The sequence below is a fragment of the Pinus tabuliformis genome, chromosome J (assembly GCF_031772625.1).
Source record: "Pinus tabuliformis cultivar Carrire ecotype Pingquan chromosome J, CPIR1, whole genome shotgun sequence".
Classification (NCBI taxonomy): Eukaryota; Viridiplantae; Streptophyta; class Pinopsida; order Pinales; family Pinaceae; genus Pinus; species Pinus tabuliformis.
This window is the reverse complement of record NC_142295.1, coordinates 582435098-582437438: the sequence shown is the minus strand read 5'-3', so window position 1 is coordinate 582437438 and position 2341 is coordinate 582435098. Positions and strand designations below refer to the sequence as shown.

General features: G+C 45.4%; 1 pseudogene; it reads left to right on the top strand.

The window, feature by feature from the left end:
* The first annotated feature begins 441 nt into the window (after positions 1–441).
* Positions 442–1777, top strand: LOC149228317 (protein EXORDIUM-like 2 pseudogene; annotated as a pseudogene).
* Positions 1778–2341: the final 564 nt, after the last annotated feature.

Genomic DNA, 2341 nt, shown 5'->3' with positions numbered 1-2341 from the left:
ACCACTTGCCCTACTCATATGCATGCCATCACGTCTCCCCTCTAAACCGCGTCCCCATTTCCAAAGCATTTGCCATCCCATATCTCATCCCACTTTTCTTCGTTTTTCATGCATGTCTCACACTGCGGCGTAACCACTCTATTCGCCCTTTTTCGAATGCTACCTAAGCTTCTTTCCATCGAGTGGCGAGTCCATATATGTGGCCCCACAGGTGGAATAGTTGTGTCCAATAACATCAACTGCCAACCAGCAGGACCGCACAAGAGGGAGGCAACGTCTGCACCTCAATACTTAACACATCCCGTCTCCCTAGGAAGGAATGCATCTGGAACTTTCCAAACTACTCCACACGACAACACGGCGCCCCTGCTTCAACCCTAACCCCTATTTATATATATTATCTCTCTTTGCCTTTTTCATTCATATGTTGATTTCAGTTGCATCTTTCCAAATTGAACGATTTTCCGCTCCCCTCTTCTTGACGTTAACGCAGTTTGTTTCTTGATCCTTATCACAGGAGTTTGCATCCGTTGGCTCTCTCAGAGATAGATAGTGACTGTTTCCCTAAAATGGCTGGTTCTGTTTCGCCCCTTCAACTTACTGTCATGCTGCAAATGGCAGTGTGTATGGCGATATTATGTGCATCTTCTGGTGCCTTGGTGGAAGAGCCATCTGTTGTTTTAACTTACCATGACGGTCCTCTACTTTCTACAAGTGGACTAATCTCTGTCCATCTCATTTGGTATGGTAAATTCACCCCTCTTCAACGTTCCATTGTCGCTGATTTTGTGCAATCTCTGGGGGAAAATACATCAAAGTAGCCCTCTGCGTCCGCCTGGTGGAAGACCACGCAGAAGTACAGGGGCGCCGCCTCTAACAAGGCTGTCCCCTCCAGTGCTATAATTCTTCGGAAGCAGGTGGATGAAGATTATTCCCTTGGAAAATCGCTCAAGAGGTCTGACATTGCTGCTCTGGTTGAAACTGCTGTCAAGTCAAGAGTTCTGCCTCTGCCGGAGAATAATGGTGGGAGTGCTGTGTATTTGGTACTTACATCTGAGGATGTTGTAGTGGAAGGATTCTGCATGAGTTCTTGTGGATTCCATGCCAATCTCAATCTATTATCGCATCAGCAGTCGATAAAAAGCCGAATGATGGGGAAGGGGAAGCAGCAACAACAACTCCTTCCATACGCGTGGGTTGGGAACTCTGCAAGCCAGTGCCCTGGATTGTGCGCGTGGCCCTTCCATCAGCCCATCTACGGACCCCAGACTGCCCCTCTGGTGGCACCCAACGGTGACATGGGCATCGATGGGGTGATCATCAATATTGCCACTGTTGTTGCAGGAACAGTCACCAATCCCTTCAACACCGGCTACTTCCAAGGCGACGCAAGTGCACCGCTAGAAGCCGTGTCGGCGTGCACGGGAATATTTGGAAAGGGGGCATATCCGGGGTTCCCTGGGGTGCTTCTGGTGGATAAAAGGACTGGTGCAAGCTACAATGCCCATGGAATTAATGGGCGAGAGTTTCTGTTGCCTGCGATGTGGGATCCAGCAACCAGGTCTTGCAAGGAATTGGTATAACCAATTTTTGGCACTTGTCATACTTCTTAATCCTTCATACAAACAGTGAAGGAGGAAGCGGCCGTGAACACATCTGGACACCAGCAACACAGCATCAATTATGCTGATAGATGCTTGTTTGTGTATATATTCTTTATTCTTTAATAGTTATCATGGATTACATACATCTGCAATAGAGCAGCATTATTCTTTTATTAATGGAGCCCTTTTTAAAAGCACACCCAACCGCACCCGTCTTTTCAAATAAACGGTATGTGCACCATGAATTTTCTATAAATGTAGTGAAATATTGTTTCCAAGTATTCTCTCTCTTGGGTTTTCAGAGTCAAAAAATCCAGTAACCTCGAGACAAAAGAATGGTCCATATACCTCTTTTTCGCCTTCGCATCTGTCTCAGATGATGCCACAAACCTTAGCAAGAATTCATAAACTATTTGCAAGTGTGACCAAGCAAGTTCCATCGCTGGTTCTTCCTCTTCTGGATCATAACTTTCCAGTACTTCTGGTTCTTCCTCTTCTGGATCATCCTCTTCTGAACAAATTTGCGGCAACCATTTTTGTGATTTCCTGCATAACCGGTTCAGTAAATTTTTCATTGCTAGATGTTATGTAATCGACAAGTTCAAGCAGTGTCTGTCGCTTGATATCTTTCTCCTTTACATTTTAGTGGGGTCAGTGAAGTCAAATACTACACTGCAAAGATTCAATTTTTTTTATGAACAATTTGTCTCTGAGCTTGGTACATACCTGAAAGATGG